General features: G+C 42.5%; 1 long non-coding RNA gene across 1 annotated transcript in view; it reads left to right on the forward strand.

The window, feature by feature from the left end:
• Positions 1-18,876, forward strand: part of LOC309670426 — a 35,849-nt gene extending 16,973 nt beyond the window's left edge. The window contains exons 2-3 of the long non-coding RNA XR_014269007.1: positions 3,561-3,603; positions 18,761-18,876. This is a non-coding gene — a long non-coding RNA (uncharacterized lncRNA). The remainder of the gene's footprint in view (positions 1-3,560; positions 3,604-18,760) is intronic.
• Positions 18,877-21,240: the final 2,364 nt, after the last annotated feature.

The following is a 21,240-nucleotide window of genomic DNA, read 5'->3' on the forward strand; positions in this document are numbered from 1 at the left end:
GGAAAACACTTTAGTGATTTATGGTTATAGTGCCCTCGTTCTCTGGGGCAAATCTTCTGCATCAGTCTTGTACCTTTGACCATGTCCTAGGAGGACTGTTGAGAATAGAGCTCTGTACAAGGTGACCTGCCTGTATGGGTAAGTGTCTTTAATGCCATGAGGAGCAGCAGGTAGATGGCAGCATCATGGGCCATTTCCTTCCTGGCTTCAGACCACAGGAGAAGGCAGCCCTGTCAGCATGGGCAAAAGGGATGGGAGGGAAGAGCCAACCTGTATAATAGCGCTTTTCTGCAGTGGTTTTTGTAGGTGCTTCTGAGTGATAAGTGAATGGAGAACCTCCTCATGCTTCTGATAGCTGCCCCCCACCTCAGCAGCAGATTAGCCTTTTAATTGCAGCGGAGATGTCTCATGGGTGTTTGTGTTGCTCTGAACCATGCTACTCTTCATCTGACTCCCTCTGCTGTCATTCTGACCTGTTACAGTCTCTGTGTCAAGAGGTATGGTCTTCTGTCCCAGCTAGTGTATGTGCTCCTTCTTCTTCATGCCCCCTCCTCTACCATCAAAGTGACACCACAGAACAATTAAACCAAACCTTAATTGCGGTATTCATGGATCACAGCATCACTGGAACGTGGCTGGATGGCAGACCTGTGGGGGATGGGAGAGGATGGACTGAGGCTGGACTTTCTCATGACAGAAGACTGCTGCAGACCAGATGTGGGAGGACACTGATGGGTGGACACTGATTTACACCTTATGAAAGGGAAGAGAGCTTGTGTTGTGGTAGTTTACCAGGTAATTGCCCTGCAGATTGAATGCTAGCAAAATTAAATCATTTTGCCTAGTAATTCAGTGAGGGGATGAAATCTTTATTAGTTGATGGCACTGCTTTGACAGTGACAACACATAGCCTGCTGTTTCTGGGGATGACAAAGGTTGGCATGTGTACAGTCGCATATGGATGCCATTAAAGTCCACTGTTCCCTTTGGAAGGCCTAAATTCTTAGAAATTAGCACCACAGACAAGTGACTCCATTCTGGCTGAGAGTGAGGCAAACTGCAGAGTAGTTTTTTTGCAGGAAGAAAGTGTTTTCTGGCCAATGAACATCAGACCTGGACACTTGCTGCTTAAAAAGCTTGCTCTCAGCATGGCTGTTTTCACCTGGAAAGAGGACTTGCTGATGCCCTTTTAGCGTTTAACTGCTTCTCTCTCACATCTACATATCCCAGTCAGAGATAAAAGCCAGTTTGTAAGCTTTGTGTTCACCGGAGGCAGCTGTTTTGGCACAGGACAGAGGTTACAGAAGAGAAGCTGATGTCCTGGCACTTGTGTTTCCTGCCTCATCTCATCTCATCCCTTGATCTCAGACAGAAGTGGTGTACCAGCAGCCTGCCTGTTCTCTGCCTGGCTTCTTGTAAAAACAGATAAACTGCAGTACTGTAGGACTTGATTAATTTGGTGAAACATAAGCATCTAGTGCTGTCTGAGATGCCCTCAGTAGCCCTACCTGGCTTCTTGCTCCTGGTCCAGGAGGCACTCTTTTTCCTGTCTAACCGATATTGTAGCTATCAGCTTCGTGTGGGTGCTTCAAATGTCCTAGGGCACCTCAAAAGACACAGGATGCTTGTGCATGAGCAATTGAAGCGTCTTTCCTTGTAGTGTCTTCCCTGCTGAAGGTCTCCGATGAGCTGCTCCCTGTCAGATTTATCACACTATGTGTGCATCCCAAAGGTGGGTGGAATTTGTTTGGTTTCGTGTTGAAAATACGAATTTTCTGCAATAAAGACTACAGTATACCTGTCAACTACCCCTCACCACCCACCACTGCAAATCATTCTAAAATGCAAAGCTTGTACTTCTGTTTGGTAAAGGCAGCATAGACTTGAAAGACATGTTTAAAGCATGTGAGAAGGAAAGACCAGGCCGCTCTTTATATTTCAACATTGGAACTCTTCCAAATTCCAGAGTGCAGAGGATCTATAAAATATATTTTCTTTACATATTTTCTTTTATGCTAGGATTGGCAATTTAAATCCTTGGGGGGTTGCTTATGTTGTGATGAGACACATGGTAAGATAGCAAGTCTGATTTACTAACTTTATGTCTTAGTCTTGGGATTGGGTGAGCACTTAAATGAGGATATGTAAGTTCATCAGTTGTTAACTTGCTAATGTAATTGGCATAGCTATTATGTTGCCCAGTAATGATGGTCTGTATGTACATCATTGCTGAGTAAATGCAGGGGGTATGCTCAGCATGACTGCTTTTGTGTGCAGGGACAAATGGCATGTCCTCAAGCTAAGGCAACAACTTAGGTGCTTACAATGGATCGCTAGAAGTGTTATTTTAGTCTTCTCAAACGTGAAAATGGCATTACAGTGTACTTGCAGGTTTCAGCAGATAGATGGATCTCAGCTTCCTCATCCTGCTTGTGGACAACCTGGCAGAGTCACAGCTTCTTCCTTGGCAGATTCTCATCAGCAGGCCACTGACTCATCTGCCTCATTGTGCTCTGTATTCACCTTATCTTACCACTTCTTTATGCCCCTTGAGTCTGTTTCCTTCTCAGTTCTCATTATTCTTTGCCATCTATTTTTCCTGTCATCTTTATTGCCTTCTTCCATACTCCTCTCTCTGTTCTCCCAACCAGCTCCAATTAGTTTGGAAGCATCTTACTAACGATCGTTGTGTTTCTAAAAATGAAGATGTTGTCTTTGACCCATTTCAGTCTGTAACAGAACACCATTGTCTTCATCAGAGTCAAGTTTTCACCCGAAGTCATATACATACAACTTCGAACACTGCCTAAAATTTTCAAGACTTGTACAGGACACAACAAAATGGCATAAGCTGATGTGATTAGTAATGTTGTTTGTGTGCCCCCTTATTATTACATGCTTTATTATTTCTGTTGCTCCAACTAGCCTTATCCACACATTGGGATCCCACTGTGTTGGAGGCTGCTCAGACAGCTACAGAAAAGACAGACTGTGCTCGTATGTGTATGTATAGTAAAATTTCAGTCAAAAACCAGCAGGTGAATGGGATGGGAACAAGATGAACAGAGTTCAGCACAAAGCTAGAAGTCTCCAGGAGTCTTTCAAGAGAGCAAATAAAATGTCTTGTCCTGTATCTAGTTAATATTCCCTTTGACTTTGCAAGGGTGAGGACTATTAAGATGAATACCAGAAATAGCAGGCTTAAACAAAGAATGTCATGCAATGGGGTAAAAGACACGGCACCTGAAAATTCTGTTTTAATAATAAATGTTAATGAAGATGTGGGATACAGTGAATTGCTCTTAATTAAAAGGTATTACATTAATATTGTCAGTCCACATTGTTTGTGAAATTTAATCATTTAGTAAGGAATAAAAAATAGATGTATTTAGTCTGTTCTTGCATAAACTGAAATTCTTCCTTGTTAGATTTCCCTAGATGTGTTCTCCTCATTTCCTAAAGAACTAAAAAACTATGCATATGATAACTAGCATGAGGTTTAAACATGAATAGTGCTAGTTCAGAAAACTGATCATTCTTTTTTCATTTATTTTATGTAGGTTTCCTTTGCCTGATCTGTAAACATGTCCACAGACCTGCTATGTAAGTACATTTCCGTCATCCCACAGTGATTTTTTTTGTACCATATGTTTTTATCAGATTCCCAGATGTGCTCATGATTGATGTCTTTTATCTTAAGTATAAAGTCTGCTTTTACATTTGCGTTTCTTCTGAGACATCTGTGGGACAATATTACCATTATAATCAACGGGATTATTCTTGGAGTAAGGCATGACTTAATGTGAGTAAAATTGTAAAAAATCTGGCCCATGTATAAGAACAGACTGGCTCATTGAGACTTAAAAAATTACAATTCTATCTAAAATGTTTTATCTTTCTTTGGCACAAATACCATCCCAGATGACTACTGAGTGATGTGCTTGTGGTTTTTTAATCACTTTGTGAATTTAACTCCTTTGTTTCTAAGGCATCATTATCCAAGTCACATCTAAATCTCACTCCTCATCACTATTATCCATCCTTCTTTTTCAACAGCAGAGAACATACAAATGGCATATTCCTGTACTTTGCTGTCGGAACTACCGCAAAAAAAACACCACTCAAGTCTCCCCGATACTCGCACGTTCTCACTCCAGCCTAGGCTCTCTGCAGCATTAAGCACATTTTCTATGCTTATTGATCTGATCTACGTGCTTTCTTTTGGAGTCCCTCCAGTGCCTCAGATGCCATTTTTTATTATTGCCTCCGAGGGCTGCCCAACTGCACACTGTGCAGTATAAGTGGGGGGGAATTTCAGAAACCCATTTTAGCAGTCTCCAATACTTCCTCACGGGAACAAAGAAAACGAATAATTTTTTTTTCAATAACTGTAATCTGTTAATAAATATAAAAACATTAGTGGCAGTCTGGCAGATAGCAGCTATCTGTTGAGGTGATGTCTGTACTTCAAGATCAAGTTATTTGTGAAAGTGCATTTTTTGAGCTTTATCTGCTAACTGGCAATTTTGGGGCATGTTTAAGAGCCGTTTAGATACAGGGGGAACTCTAAAATGAGGAATGTAATATGTCTGACTGTATTGTATGCAACAGGCAAAACTGCTGTCAGGAGTGAAATGTTAAAGAAAGAGAGGGCAGGGTGACTGCACAGTGGGCCTGGTCAGAACCACTTAAGACTCCTCAACTCAGATGTTTACTCTAGTTTGACTGTTTCAGCTAAGTTATGCCATGGCAGTTTAATTTTTCTCTCTTCAGCTCAGCACCTCTCTCATGCTTTCCCTAATGATCAGTTGGTTAGAGAAGTTGTCACCTGAGGAGAGGTTGAGGTAGATGGGTGTGTTCATCCTGCAGAAGAGAGGGCTCAGGGGAATTTAGTCATGGTCTTCCAGTAGAAAAATGGTGGTTATGGAGAAGAAGGTGGAAGCACTTGTGTCCACAAGGATGCGCTGTGACAGGGCAACAGGTGATGGCCACACGTTGCTTCAGGGGAGATGCCCGTGGATATAAGGGATATTTTCACCATGGGATCGATTAAGCATTGGAATAGGCTGCCCAGTGAAGTGGTGGAATTTCCCACACCGGAAATATTCGAGATACAGCTTGACAGGGCCCTGGGTAATGCTAATCTAAGGCCCTGCTTTCAACAGGAGGCCGGGCTGGTTGATCTCCGCAGGTCTCTTGCAACTTAGATAATTCTGCAGTCCTGTATTTCCTTGTGTCCTCAGCTATATTCTGTGCAATGATCAGTCATCCCTACCACCTGTCCCTCGTCTTCTCAGTATTGTACCACTTGTGCTGTGGCAGGTCCTGTGATACTAGAGGGACAGACATTTGTCTTCTCACTTGGAGACATGTGAATAGTGTTGAGGCAGTACCAGTGCTCCAGAGACTTCCCACGTTCCAGCTGGTGGGAGTACACATGCACGTGGGGTTTGTGACAGCCAGGTAGTGCCTTGGAAAAATGTCAGCGCACAAGATAGCAATAAAGAATAACACGGTATATCTGTACAGATGTGAAGTAACTCTAGATCTTTATGTCTGTTTTTATATAAATAAATAGTACAGGGCCAGCCTATGAACTTAGTACTGGCCTATGCTAACAGCCAACACCAAGATGTGTTTTGGGGATAACATCTACCAGGCTCTGTTCCAGGTCAGGAATTTGGATGTAACCAAACTGTTTGTGGGGGGAAAGGGAAGGAGGTGAGGAGCATTTAGACACGTGGAGCTGATGCCGGGTGGTCTCAGCACCAGGGAACAGTCTCTGGCTCTACTTAGTAGTAGACATGTAGCCTACCCACCCAGTCCCTACGCCTGACCACAGCATCGTCTTTCACTGATGCCTTGGTTCAATACAAGGTCAAATTCTGGGATTAAAAATCTTGTTCCAGATCACATTAATGAAGACTAGATATTTAAATAAAAAGACAAAAAAATCTAACCAAACCAGACCAAAACCCCTTAGATTCCTGGGGAAAAAATGCTGCAGTCTGGGGCAAATTGCACAAAGAAAATGTCATGGCTGCACAGTACAAGGGCTGCAGTGGGCAGATCTCAAACTCCAGCAGCTAAGTCTTTAAGCCTGTGGAAATAAACCAAAAAAGTCAACATCCCAGTGCAGTTTCGACACGATGAATTTGAGGTAGCAAGTGGTTCTCTGTTTTAGATGGAGAAGCTAAGGAAAAAAAGAGAAGTTTATAAAATCTCTGGCAGCTACTGAGGCTCGGCCGGTCGGGGAAGCAACGGACTTCCCCTTGGAGCTTGTTTTTCTTTTTATCCTTGGTTGAACTAGCGTGCAGTATATTATGCTGCCTGAATGTAGGGGTTTGTCACGGTTAGCGCTGGGGGCTGTCCCGGGAACGTAGGAAGGCAACGGGCGTGAATGGAGCACGCGGTGGTCGGTGGGGCTGGAGCTCACTCTTCGGGAAACCTGTCGCTGCTCCTCTTGGCCCGGCCAGCCAAAGCCGGGCAGGAAAGGAGGTGGGTCTTTGATCTCTTTGTTGTAGCTGCTCCCTGGGAATTTGCTGAAATCAATGCCCTGTTTTCCTGAAGAAATGAATGGCTATGCCTAACTAGCTTTGTGAAGCGCTGGGGAATTCACCGCTTCTGTTTATTGACAGCTGAAAAGGAGCACATGGTGCTGAATGGGTCCTCCTGGGGAAACAAAACAGAGCGGAGCTAGACTTAGTTGAACACAGGGGCATTTGGAAAAGTCTGCTGAAGGAGGATGGCACAGTTCCTGCCACCTTGTACTAGCATAGCCTGACTTTTTACTAAAAAGGCCATTTTAAATAAGGTAAGGATTGTTTTGATTTCCCATACATAGTGCGATTATGAAATGTTTGCACTTGTGTTCTCAAGTGCAGAAACAATGCTTGAATTGTATTCTGTCATGGGAAACACCTAAGTGACTCTTGTGCTGTTTCGAGCCTCTGTGTATGTTCATTTGTTCTTTATCTAATGGTGATTAATGAATATGAAATAATTTGGTGTATGGGTCTTGCAGTCGAGTCTTGACCATCAGTCATTTATGTAGGCTATTATATGCAGTTCTTTATGTCTTTGAGAATCAGCCGAATTGCATCAGATCATTTCTTGACTGGTACAAATCACTGCATTAATACTTAGGCACAAGGCAGTGACTAACAAGCGGGCCTGTCTGGTAGAAAACCTGGGAATCTAAAAGTCCTTGAAATGTAAGGATGTATTTCCAAACCTCTGTTTCTATGTGTGGACTCAGGGCAAGAGATGGACTTACACTACGTTTGCTGGTTTTAGATGTACAGGCTTTTTGTAAAGACAGCTTAATAGCAAGAGGAAGATGATAATGAAGAAGCAGTATTTTCTTCATGCGAGTCCAGAACAGTTTATCAGACCAAAGGAATTTGGTGTGTAATTCATATGTAAATTTTCTACTGAAAACAGGAGAACAAATTGCCAGAGTTTCTATATTAGTTTCTGTGGTGACTGGAGAAAAAGGTTTCTGAGCTCACGTAGCTACAACTTTCAGGTGTGGCCAACTGCAGGAAAAAAAAGTTAAGTAATGTAATTTCTTTCTTTGTCAGTTTAAGTGTAAGGCCAAGCTCCAAAAGGAATAATCGCTGTCTTGCAAATAGGAATTGCTGGGTTTGTATTGCGAACCTGCTTCAAAATGTCTGTGCGTGCAAATGGAATAATTGCTGTTGTGCAAGTAGGAATTGCTGGTTTTGTGTTGCGAACCTGCTTCAAAGTGTCTGTGCATGTGTGCGGTTGTTTGAAAACTCTTGAGTAATCCCCTTATTTCGGGGGACGTGCTTGGGAAGACTCATATTTTGTCAGAGTAGTTTGTGTTCCTCAGTCTGGCATTTTTGCTTTGAGTGACTTTGAGCTAGTAATTGTACTAGTTTTGTCTCATTTTGCTCTTCTCTGCTGCAGATAACTTATCTGTTTTTCTTGTAAGCATTTGGGCTTCATCTGCAAACATGCCTTCTTTAGAGTACTTTGCGATCCTGAAAATGAAAATACATTGCTTAACTGCAGAGCATCAGCATTGTTGCTTGTGGTGTCTGCCTTTTAAATTGCCAAGATTTTCAGAGGAAAAGGCAAAAAAGCAAATGCATTTACGATTTTGACAAAGAGGTAAAAACATTGAGCTCAAGCAGGCTGGTATTGATGTTTTTGAGTTCTATTGTCATTATTATTATCCAAATGTGTCAAGAGTGTTTTTTTTATCTTACCTAAGTATATTTATACATGACAGATGTTGTAAGATGCTAAAATTTAAAGCTAATTTTAACTTAACATTTAAGTTGGAAGGGGGGTATATTTTTAGGTCATTTTAATGCTATAGTCTAGATGTGTTATGAAAATGTTCACCAGTGAGGGATTCTGGGTAGTTGTAATGGTGTAAATAGAAAAGAATTATGGTCGTGAAAAGCTCAGTTGATCAGAGCTTTTTTAGTTAGTATAATGGAGGAGAGAGTAGATGATTCATGTGTGACAGAAGGTGCCGTTTGTTCTCTGTTACTTGGGTGATAAGGCAAGGCAGAGTGTGTTACGTTTAACTTACTGGACTGTCTTTAGACAGAATTGTGTAGGGGAAGTACATGGGCATGTTTTGGCTGGAGGGCTGTCCATTTGCCTCTTCTAACATCAAGGATCTTTATAAAATGTGAATACTGTTATGACCTATTGATAGTATTGATGTGAAAGGAGTGTAAAATAATTGATTTCCAACCAATGGAATAAGATATACCAAATACAAAGTGGGATATGTGATCATACACAGGTCTAAGTAGATGTGCGTGTTACGTGACCAGGGTTATACAATACATATCTGAGGAACGGTGCATTTCCCATAAGGTGATGCCTTTACCATCTGTTGGTCTTGTTCTTCAAGCTAGGAAAGTATGAAAATGGGAACAAATTCTTTGCAATTTTGCTTTGCAAGGTTGCTTCTTGGATTCTAGTAATAGACTACTGTTATTTTTATTTTTGTGACTTTAGGAAATAGTTTAAAGAAACTACAAATTAATCAGAAACAAATGTAAAAAAGTGTTCAGACTTTATTTAATCTCAAACGGAGCTGACTGTCAACAGGAGAATAAATAAGGCTTTATGGACATACATTATAATCTGAGTTTAGAGAGCTTCGTCTGCAGAAGAAATGCAATTTTTCTCCAATAATACTCTATAGTCACATACTTTCTAATTCTCTGTTTTAGAGAACTAGACTCAAGGCTGTCCTTATGCCTGAGGAAGGTAATTATTGTAAGGGAAACGTAGTATATTGCTGCCTAATCCATTGCTGCCAATGTTCTTAAGCAGTCTGTTAAAGAAGCTCAGGTGGACATAATTTCTTTAGTACGGTATCAGTCAAGACATTAGATAATTATCTTATGATTCCTATTGAAAGTCTTTAGAGTAGAAAAAAGAAGTATATGCTAGGTCTCAGGCAAAAGAGAACAAATAAATGGAAACACAGATACAACGCTTGCATGTGTGAGTATTATTTTCACAGAAAAACATTTTTGTTCAGCAGCATAGATTCCGAATGTCTGTGTTTTTTGGTGGTTTTTTTTTGTTTTTTTTTAAAGAAATCACTTCATGCCTTAAAAGAGGACAATAATTTAAGGACATAAAGGCTAAGGATGAGAGTCTCCTACCCGTTTTGTTCCCAGAGAAGCTGGGAATCAAGCGTCGAAAATTAGGCAAATAATAACAGAAGTTGCTGGCTGTGTCCTCTGTTGTGAGGGTGATGCATAGTAAGAGCTAAAGCTGTTCTTTTAAGCTGTTAATGGCCCTCTGCTTAGAAAAAAATCAATGCTTTTAAAAGACGACTCCTACATTTCAGTAAATATATGCTTTAGGATTCATTAGTCAAAAAAAAATTATTGGAATACCTGTAGGAGGTTTGGATAGTTCACTGAGAAAGTTAACCGATTTTCTAGTTTTATTCAGATTTGGGTTCCACTGAATGTAATATGGATTGGAAGTGTTCTTTCAGGATTGGCCCTCCAAGGTCTCAGCCCCTACCAGTCCTAAGCATCTGTGTATTCACTTCTCCACATGGACTGCCTTCTTTCATAATGTGGCTATTTGCACATCAGTAGAGCCGAGTTATGGACTTCTACCTGCAGAAGTGGGTCCCAGGGCTTTTGCACCGAGCTTTTATTCCCAGTAGCTGTAGCTTGCTTCATTTAGTTATAACTGCCTATAAAGACCTCAAGTTCTCCAGCCACAGGATGAGTACAGCATCTCTTTGCTCTGTCATGCCAGGCTTCCTCATTACACCCTACAGTAAACTCCTATTTCCTTCTCCAAAGCGTGTCTACCTGCCTGGTTCTTTCTACCGTAAGGAACTGGAAATATGTCCCAGCTGCTAGCGTCTTTGCTGGGAAAGTTCCTGCAAGTCCATGTTGAAAGTTGAGTCACAAGTGGAAGAGCAAGAATCGGTTTGGGCTGGTTTCCTAAGGAGAGGTGGCTTTTGTCACCGAGCTCTCCACCAGTGTCTTCCACATGACATCTGGACTTGGTGGCCAGTAGCAACCAAGTTGAGTGAAGGAGAGAGACGCCCAAGCTAAGGTTCCCTTTCCAGGGAATGTTGCAAGGGTTGGAAATATTTCAACTAATTAATGCTAAGCATTAGTCGTTAGAATTGCTGCAGTTCGTTTATCAGAATTGAAACTGTGGTGTTGACCTGCCACAGATAAAGTTGTCAACTATATTAATGCACTTGATACGGTGCGTGTGGCTTTGTGCATGTGTATTTATACATACATACATTTAAGAAGACATATATGCTTGGGTTTTTTTTTTGCTAGAACAAAAATAGAAGATTCTGGTGTCTGTGTTAAATTGCAGCAGTAGCATTAACATTATCCACTAAAAGGTCTGACACTAAAATAAATCAACTGTCCTGCCAAAAGTCTCCCCAAAAGAAAAGTGCTTGAGGCCAATTAAAACTACTCTTGCTGTAGGGGGATCTAAAATGTGGCCCAGGAGTCACAGGGTGCTTATGAGAAGTTTGAATATGACTCTCTTGATGGCTCTCTGTATTTCTGCGGACAGAGGGATTTTAGTTTTGCTGTCTGCAGTATTGGAGGAGTGCAGTTTGGACAGTGCTAGTGAAGACCTAAAGCAAGAGAAGTGTCTTAGCCAGGAGCCACAGCCTTGCGCTAGCACCAGCTGCTGCTGAGGCAGATGGGCACAGTGCAACAGGAAGGCTTGGCTCTCAGGAAGCTTTTGCTGGGCATTTCATAGGAGCAGGCTATGGTGACTGAGGCTGTTTCTTGTAAAAAAAAAAAAAAAAAAAAAAAAAAAAAAAAGCAGTTGTTTCTGTGAATTTGCTGTTAACCTCCTTCCCTGTCTCTGGATCTAATTTTATATGACTTCATGCCAAGCCAGTGGAGGGAGAGGGAGGGAGTGAAGGAAAAAAAAAAAAACAACTGAAAAATCCAACTGCGTTTTTCAAATTTGATTGTTTGAAATGTATTCAGCTTTCAGCAATGAGAGAAGTCTCTTTGTTCGCACTGATTAGAAGCTATTACATGCAAACTATGGGAAGTGACTTCACTTGAACTGTGCTCGTTATGTATACGGGTTCTGATAGCAACCAAACCCCATGCAGTGTACCAGAAATGTGACACGTATATTTTAGCCCCAAGAATAACTAGAAAAAGATTATTTTTTTAATTAGTTTTCAATTAGTCAATCAATGCTTTGATCTCAAGTCATTTTTAGATGAATGAACCTACCAAGAACTTTGATAAACGGGTTGCTCAGACTGCAGAGAGAAGTTAAGCTTGACAAACATACCTACACACTTTCCCTGCTGTTTGGTTTGTCTTTTTTTTTTTGTTTGTTTGTTTTAATTTAAGTTTGCAGGAAAGTCCTACAAGTTACTGCCCTTTCAGGTGTTCAAACAGTGAAGGTAAGTTGTGGGTTTCTTTTTTCCTCCAGGCTGTGAAGTTTATAAGATACAGCAGAGCACAGGTATCCTCTGCTATATAGGCTTTGTGGGAACCTTCTGAAGCTGCTGTGTGCAGTCACATTGCTGAATTTCACAGCCCATCTGCGTTCTTTGAGGTTTCTCTAACTGGTTTGCTCCTAAGATTTGCTAGATGAAGGACCATGGTAGAAAGCCTCGCTGGGGTTGGTGGGAGGATGACTCTCTATGGGAGGCTGGTTAAATTCCTTCTGGCTATGCCTGTCATAGTACTTCATGGTCTCCAGGCGAAAAACTTACTGTTCCCAGATGTGCTCGACTGTCATCATGATTGCTCCCTATTAGGAACTAGTAATGATTCACAGTCGTCGTTATCATTTGTATGTTTGTATAACAAATAGTTTCAGAATTCTGAAGAGTTTACATAGTTAAACTCATGTCTGCCAGGAAAATGCATGCATGCTTTGCTTTAGAAGTTTTCTTTACAGTCAGATAAGTGTTGAGCCTCCCTTCTAGAAGCATCCTTCCATGAGAACAGCTGTGCTGGACAGCATCATATTGCTGTAGGCAGGAGCGAATGCCTTGACGGATGATCTCCCACTGCTGGAGACCTGAGAATGTACCCTCCCTCTGAATCTTCTTTCCTCTCAGGAACAACGTAGGGGCACAGGGAGGGTGGAGGCGAGGTGAGGGAAGCTGTCAGTGCAGATCAGCATCTAGGTCAGGATGTCTAAAGGCTGGGCTCACCTGCAGTGCCAGGTCCCAGTTTTAGGGAATTAGCTCAATGTGCTTGTCTGACTGAACGTATGGGGTGGCAGTAAGGCATGTTTTCTGTTTTATTTCTCTGTTTCTGTCTCCAAATATAGTAACTCAGTTTTTAAGTTTTACATTTTAGTAGAGTGAGGTCATGTTCCTATAAATGTGTTTAATGTTAAGAATGATTGCTGGGATGTTTGCAAACCACCTACTGTTCTCCCCGGGGAGAGGATGCCCCAAAAAAGGCGTAGACATTCACTCACAGGGTGCTGCTTACCCCTGCGCAGGACCAGGACTCCTCCTCCTCCCTCTCCACCAGCATCTCAAGGGCTCTGGCCAACTCTCTTGCAAGCCTGGGGATGGCAGTCCTTAGTAAGGGAGCCAGTGTGCCCCCAGCAGCATGTCCCACAGTGTCTGCACTGGTGCCACCAGGTAGGGACTGTGAGGCTTCAGGGTCTCCGTGTGTCAGACGTGGGAATTCACTGCTTGAAATCTATCAAAAGTTTCCCTCTCAAGAGCTTTGGAATAAATCTCCCCTGCCCTCCGTTCTTTTTTTTGGGAGTGTTACTTTTGGGTGCAGGGTTATGAAAAATACAAAACCCGCTTCCCAAATAATAGGCTGTGTGGTGCATGAATGTGCAAGTTTTCAGTCTTTGCTCAGATTGTAAAGTCATCCTGGAGTGTGGTTTCCTGATTATTTATTTTATTATTTTTTTCTGTGCAGAGCTGAAAGTTGTAACTCTCTGCTAGTACAAGGTTCTGTTGTGTGAGATAGAAGAGACATGAAAAGGAGATATTGAAGAAATGTTCACCTATTTTTCTGTTGGACTAGGGATCAGTTATTACAGTTAAAAAATGAAAATGAGTAGAAAATTTAGCATGACAAAATATCAAAGGTTAATGGGATTTGAATAAAATTATTCTGAATTCCGGTAATTATAACAAGTTCTATTTTGCTATAATGTAAATAGGATTAACTATTAATCAGTTAAGAGCTTCAGCTCTTTTGTAAATGCACTTTGCACATCAAACTTGGGACATGTAAGGCTTCTTTCATAAATGTTTTTTACAGAAGAAATGTGTGGCAGTGGCCCACAATAATGGGAAAATAACTTGGGATTAACTGTTTGCTAATTGAGTACTTTGAATTTTTGCCAAATGAATTGTACTGTAGAACAAGGTTTTCAAGCTTTTCCAGCAAGGAGTGCTGCAGAGCAAACCACAGGGCAGGAAATCCTCATGTACCTTTGTGTAAGAAGAACCAAGACTGGCAATACTGCGCATGCAATTTATCTTAGGCAGAAAATGTCCACAAGGTATGTATGCAGCGTTCCGCTACGTGAAAGCTGAGCAAGGCTAACAGAGCAATACAGTTTTACTCTAGGATAAATTACTGTTGTTTGCTATGCAAATCTTATGATTGTAATTAGGCTGGGATTTGGACTGCTGTGTACACTGATCTTTGTTCCCTTTGCGCACGGGAGCTAATTCTAAATGCTGCAAAACAGCACAGCAAATGTCAAGCGCTGCTCAGCCAGACCGTCGTTTCTCGTGGGGCGTCTTTGCTCAAAGGGGACATTTTCAAAGGAGTGATTTACTTCTGCCTTCACAGGGGCATGTAAATTATACCGCAGGCGTCTTGTGGGGCACTGGAGTGCTCAGATAGTGTAAAGTCTCCCTTGAAAGTCGAGGTTGGAGAAAGCAGGAAGGACTGCCTGATAGGCATCTAGTTTTTAGCAAACTGTTTTTTAAAAAGTGGTGTTCTTCCGCTGATTGGTTAAGGAGCTGGTGGTATGTTGGAGCTATCACGACAGTGATTGCAGTTCCTAGTATGGCTATGTATAGCTCCCGTTATCTCCACAGCCGGACTTTGTGTAACCGCAGCCTGTGGCTCCTTGCCCAGGCTAATGAGCTCTCCCCGAGGCCGGGCTTGTGCCTGTGGGGGTGGCACGGCACTCGGACGGTGCTGCTGTTTTGGAAACTCGAGTTTGTTAACTGTGCTCGAGTCCAGCTTGCCCGCGCTGCTGCACCGGCTTGGCTACTGCTGGCCGTGGGAGCTTGTCCCTGTGCAGCGTGGCCGGCCCCACAGCCCTCTGGAGGACGAGGCAAGCTGGCCACCAAGGCTGCCAGGCTGTAGTCTGCAGCAAAGGAGAGCTGTCACCTAGACCTGGACTGGGGGGAGGCATCAGCATGGTGAGGACGGTACAGGTGAGCCACACTTGCAGCCCATTCTCCTCCCTGGGAACATGGCTGCCAGCGTTCCGGTCAGCCCATGAGGTGGGAGTGTGCCCTGCAGGCAGTGGGTATCATTTTTCCCGTGACCCAAAGGGCAGGGAAAAAGCAAGGCTGCCCACCATGCCTCCCAGTGGCTGGGCAGAAGTGGGCGCAGATGCATTCAGGTGCAGGGGTACCAAGCTGGGGGCATACAGGAGTTACACCCTTCTCTTAGCCCATCCAGCGGCGGTTTGCAGGGCACGGGCACCTCGTCCGTGTGATAAGGTGGAGGCTGTGCACCCGCAGCCCGGTCGGAGTCTGCACCTGCACCCGTGCCAGGCTCTTCTGTACGCCTGCCTCCCCACTGCTGCGTTGGGGTTCAGCAAAATAAAAATCTTAACCAGCTTGTGTAGTTTTATCTACAGATAGATAAAAAAGGCATTATTTTGGAACTTTTTCAGAATTGTTGCAAAGACGTAGAGAAAAAACGAAGAAATACCCTCTAGGAGACAATATAGCACTGCTGCTCTAAACATATAGTAAATGACACCATCTGGTTTTTAACAGCTTGTAACTCCTGTGAATCTTGTTTATTTCTTTTTGTTACCTACTCATCTAAATCACAGCAAAGAAGAGGAACTGAGGCAGTTTTACTTTTTTTTGCATGCTTGCACATTACCAAGTATTCCTGTAAACATGACATTGAATCCATTAATTTTGTTTGTGTAAATACAATTTAAGGGAGCAGGGAAACTGTAAAAGCATCAGGTGAGGTACTAAATTGCCTAACAAAAAGCAGAAAAGAATCTTCACAGAAAGTGATTTTTCTAACCAAGTATATTTAATTCCTAGTGCTAATACAACAAAGTGTGTGTTGTTTCCGTAGCTGGGTGCTTCGTATTTCAGAACAGGTTAGAGTGTGTTCTGAGACTGTTGAAAAAAATATGTTTTACTTAAGAAGCCAAGTTGAAAGGGGGCATAAAATCTGTGTGAGCTTTACAAACGGTGCCATGCTGCAGCTATGATAATGCATACATTCCTTCACCAATGGCTATGATAATGCATACATTCCTTCACCAATGGCATCTGTAATTTAGCATTGAAATACAAAGGATCGCAACTTGGTCTGTAATTATGTCTGAGGAAGAATGTGAACTTGACAGTTTTGTGCTGTTAGTTTTGGGGGAAGAAATTACAAGGGCCCCTGTTCCCCAGGGTAGTCCCTAAAGTTACTATATTTACAGTGATCCAGTCCTGTGCTTCTGGCACACCTGGCAATTTTAGTGTGCAGTAAATAAAAGAGTCAGAGTACTAACATGCTGGTGTGGGATCAGAAATACTGTGTAGTGAATGTAATTCCGGGATGCCTGTTAAATAACTAAATCATCTAGTTATTTTCATATCCCATGTAATGAAACATAGAAAATCCTAGAACAAGCCTTGGGCAGCTCTGGATATTTCAAGGTGCCAGGCAGTGATGCCAGGTCAAAATCCCAAGCTGTACTAGCAGGATGCTTAAAAAACACTTCCAGCTCTGCAGCTAATTTCATTCAGTGCTAGCTGACAGCTTCGTCATGCTGGTTAGGTGTGCCACCTGGGGAGCTGTCTCTGGGGCCACTAAGCTCGGTGGCATGCTCGGCACCTGTTTGGATGCAAAGCAGTCCCTGATTTTGGAGGAGTGCCTCTCCAGCACCCACACCACGTGAATCGTTTGAGACCTTACATCTTCGATCCAGAGGACCAAGGCGGGTTAGCTAATGGGGCACTAGTGCCAACTTTGGAGGCTGATGTAAGGGAGACCCTTTTTCCCTGCTTTCCCTTTCCAGCCTTCCCATGAACTTCCCACCCCGGGGCCTCCACGTTGGGCACTACCCCAGGGTGGCAGGAAGGTTTGCTCAGGAGCTCGGTAGTGATGAATCACAGAGGTATGGCATGGATTGATAAGGTCGTGTACTTTACGATTAGATACATCCTCCCTCTAACTGTGGTTCTTTGTCCCCATTCTGCTTTTGGTAATGTTTTTTGGCAGTTTGCATACAATGACTCTCCAAGCAGGAGCTGTTTGACTTGAGACAAAGTCTCTATTATTCTAGGTAAGCTCAGGAAGCCCTCATCATTTTGTTGCCCTCAGAAGACATAGATTGTTGGCAATTTATTTAAAAGCCAATGAAGTTAAATCACCAGGAAAATATTTTTGTTCTTGCAGCCTAGCTGTAGAGGACTTTCAGGTACGTAAAACGGCTTGTAACAAGAAAAGTCTGCCTTGCAGCTGTATTATTTATTTTTTGTGCATTTTAAGTGATGGCTGTAGAGTGGCATGTTCTTTATCTGTAGCGCTAGCAAAAGTAATCCTGTATTTCAGCTATTCATAGTGCAGGTGTGCAGTCTGGGAGCCACAGCTGAAGAAAACTATTACATGGTCCCCAAATTATTGAAAAATATTGACTACTGCAGTGCCTGCAGCCTGACCAACATGCAAGTCTACCTCCTCATTTAGAGTTGATGGAGAGCCCAAAGAACTCAGTAGGAATACCACAGGCTTAATTGGGGAGATTTTGGACTAGAGTCTCAGTGTCTAATTTAGTTGAGCACCTACTTGTGTTTACAAACTGAAACCTTTTTGAGCTACCCTGATTATGGCATTTATGGTGCTACTGTCCTTTCTTAAAGACCATCACCGATGTCTCTCCTGAGCCCTTACGCTTCTCTTGACCTCTCTTTGGCTACAAGCCCCTGTCTGTGGTGAAGCCTTGCCTCTCCTGCCCCAGTCTCTGCTACAGTGTCCTGTGGCTCCCTTGGACTATCTTGGCTGTTCTGGCTCCCCTCTTCTGCTCCTTATTGTTGCTTACTGAATAGACTTGCTCAGCGGAGTTTTCAGAAGTAAAACAAAACGAGGTAATCGTGGATGACCAATATCAGCTTTTGCTTTTAACTCAGTCTTAAAGTGTTGTTGACTCCCTGGTTTGGTTTCTACTGTCTATAAAGAGGTTTTGTGCAAGCAGTCCCATTTTTCCCATTGCCCTGTGTGACACCAGTGCTGGGATGACCTTCTGCTGGAGAGTCTCATTGCTTGGTTGTGTTACTGCTCCACATGAGTTTCCCTGGCAACCAGTTTGAGCTACACTGAACCAAAAATACCTCACTGCGCTGGGGAAAAGCCAGTTTGCAGACACGTATTTCTCATTAATGACTTCTCTGGATGCTTCGTGTGTTCAGCCTGCAGCTGTCATTGTTGTGAACCAATGCCTGGGAGATGCAGCGTTCCCCTTTTGCTTACTTCCACAGGCAGCACAGGCTATGAGAAGGCTGCCCTTGAGTGCTTGTCAACAGAGTTGTGACTGTAAGACCCATCATACTCGTTTTTCATGGTACACCCAGGGTCTTGTTTTCTACTGAGAATGCTCTGCAGACTCATAGTGAGCTTTCTTGGACTCCTTGGATCTCTGCAAATTACCTTGGTTATTACTAGCAACTTTGCCCTTCTCGTTTCTATATAAATACATGCATCTTGATTTTTAGGTGTGCATGCTGCGAGCTCCAGTTTTGCAGCCACCCTAGTCTTCAAAGGCACTGTTTGCAACACCTCCAAATGAACATGAGTATAAATCTTTGGAGGTCAGGACCCACCAAGTTGCACAGGAGAGAATGCACAAACTGGAGGTCTTCTTTCAAATTTAGTTCAGTTTTGGGTTGCAGATAATCTTTTCACTCCCCAGTGTAGAACAATGCTGTGAAGAAAAGCATTGGTAATTCAAGATGTGTTCTCAAGGTGGCAAAATTAGAAGAGACTAAATTGGAGAGCAGTATGTCATTTTTAGTAACAGGTTCCCTTTTCTGGATTTGTAGGGTGTGAGGACTGCGGTAAAAGCCTTATAGGAGAATGCAAACTCCACGGACCACTCATCAGGGCTAAAGATAGGGTTATTCCTAGCCGAGCCCGTCTCACCCTACCTCATTACCTCACTTTGCGAGTGTTGGAGCTACGAGCTGGAAACCAGCAGAGTAAGTATTTTAGCTCTTTTTCCCACATTTGAGAAAGAGGAGACAAAAGTCCTAACACAAGCTTGTTTTCATGAATAACTGAAGGCATAATCATTGGGTATTAACAGTATGAAGACTACTTTATTTTCAGCTGAGCACAGATAAAGCTCACATTCAGCTACTGTTTTTTATGACTGATTTCTAGTAACCTCAATGCATAGACTGATGGCAGGACATTAGCCAGAGCTGGTGTGACATTTAGCTGTGAGCAATCAGTTAGCTCTGTTCAGTCAATTCAAGTTTAAAGAATGTTGAATTTGTATCTAATAGTAACAGCCATGCACTATTACATATTTTTTTCTTTTCCCCAAGCATGCAAAACAGAAAAGAGTATTCAATGAGAGGTCAGAAACAAAGTGGGAAATAAGGTCCCTCACCCACTCCCTGCAAACTCAAAAGTACACACAAAAGAGCGCGTTAATTTACCTTTTGCAGCATCTTCAGTTCATATTATAGAAAGACTGTTGTTTCCTTCTGAGGCCAGGGCAGTTTGAATGCCCAAGCTTGAACAAGGGAACTACATCCTTAGTGTGCGAATTTTCCACAGCTACCTGTGTAAAATTAGTCCTGCCTAGATTGCATTTCAGAAAGAGAATGATGAGATGCCTGTTGTGTCACACCATTGGTATTAGGCAGGGGAATAACTAGAATGATTAAGATGGCTAATGTTGTGTTTTTATAGATTCTCTCCACTTATATTGGGAGAGAACAACCTCATAAATTATGCGAACAAGCAGAGCACTATGATAACTTGTAGATTGAAGCTTGTAGATTGAAGAGTATCAACACATTTGTGTTGCATACTCAGTTTAATACTCTGTCATGGATTCTAGGCACTTTTGCATTCAATGTAATACCCATTTTTAAAAAATCTCTGTACATATTTACATCCTTTTTAGGTTCTTCCCATTAGAATTATTTACGTGGGTTACTTGTCTAGAAGAAGAATTCGTGTGTTCTGCAGTATGTGTTTATCTCCATTTTCACAACTGTAAATACACAAGAAATAGTTTGTGGTGTCTATATTAATATTAGACTGGTCTTTTTTTATTCACAGTCCTTGGAGTCTTTGCAAAGAAAGTAATACAGAAGAGAACACAGTTTGGTCCTTATGTTGGTCAACTGTCTACAAAACTGACCTGCTATGATGAGAGCAGGCTAGTCCTGCAGGTAAAAACCCAGTGACTTATGTGCCTTTAACAGTTCGTATGTATTTATCTATTTTAACCAGTCAATTTGCCATCTGATCTAGTTAATTAATGGTACTTCTCATCTGTATGTATGAATGGAAATCACATTATTAGACAGCACAGCGTAATCTGAAGTACCATAATGTTCCTGTATATTGTGTTCTCTACAAGTTTACTTTCCTGCTTTCTAGTTGCACCACTTCCAGAGTGATTTGCCTATCAGACTAACAGCTCTTGGTAAACTTTTCACAGAGCATGGCTACTGAAAGCATCCAAGGATAGTACTGTCTTCGCAAATAAAACAAAAGGATTTGTGCTTAACACATTGCCACTGGGAGGGTTAATTTTGTTCAGAGTTAGCAATAGTGGCAGAAATAAGCACTAAAGCACCAACAGCGCAGGGATGGGGAAACGCTTCTTAATGATATGATTCTATATAAACTTTGACACACAGTGCACTAACTCAGTTTAGTTAGATTGTTATTTAGGGCTGGTACAATCCCTTGCTGCATGTGCAGATACTGATGGTTTCATCTGGACCGTGACAGTGTTGTTTGTACTTTATCCAGCACAAATAGCGGCCTCTCAGGACTAACCTAGCTTAGACATATCTGCATGCACATCCTTTCCCACAGGAATTCCCTGGGAGTGATAGTTGATCGTAATCCTCTACGCCCTGGTCTTTGCATTTTGCTGCATGGGGTCATGCCTGGGCACACCTCTCCATCACACAGCGAGTCTGTGGTCAAGCCACAGCCTCTGTCAGGGCTTCCCAACAGGTCACCATTCTTCCAGAGCCTGCATTTCCTATCAGGCCCTCTCACCCCCCAGTAGAGAGGGACCAGCAGCAGCTGTCCTGTGACATGCTTTATGTCTTCATTTGAGCTTTTACCAGAAGCTTGAGACTGGAAGACACTGTGTGTTATGGAGGAAGGAATAGATACAGATACTTCTGTAATTCTGTTTGAGAGCAAAAGTAATAGCTTCAGTAATTGCTGTGAACTTCATTTGCTCATAGAAGTCACGTGAACAGTCTGCCAGGAAAGTAACACTGTCCTTCTGTGGAATTTTCATGGCATTTTTCATTGGCACCAG

This window comes from Vanellus vanellus (assembly GCF_965231255.1).
Source record: "Vanellus vanellus genome assembly, chromosome: 3".
Lineage (NCBI taxonomy): Eukaryota > Metazoa > Chordata > Aves > Charadriiformes > Charadriidae > Vanellus > Vanellus vanellus.